Genomic DNA, 335 nt, shown 5'->3' with positions numbered 1-335 from the left:
AAGCATTCGTATCCAGTTGGGTCGAGAGACCAGGAACGGGTCTTACATGTCTGGTCATGGTTTAATGATTATAAGCATTGCTAAAGCAAGAAAAGATCGATAACCATGTACAAAGGACTTGAGTGTATGACTGCGAATTCATTGTGTGATGAGTTTCATTGCAGCAAATAATTATTGATGGTATGACCTTAGACACTCATGATTATGAACGAATATAGACAAGTTCTATAGCTCAACATGGATCGACAAAAGAAAATAAAGAATGATTGGTTACAATGGATAAAGCCATTGGCACATACGAAGAGATATAAGTCCGAATGAACGAAAGATATGAA

Source organism: Brassica oleracea, chromosome C8 (assembly GCF_000695525.1).
Source record: "Brassica oleracea var. oleracea cultivar TO1000 chromosome C8, BOL, whole genome shotgun sequence".
Classification (NCBI taxonomy): Eukaryota; Viridiplantae; Streptophyta; class Magnoliopsida; order Brassicales; family Brassicaceae; genus Brassica; species Brassica oleracea.
Note: the sequence above shows the minus strand (reverse complement) of the source record.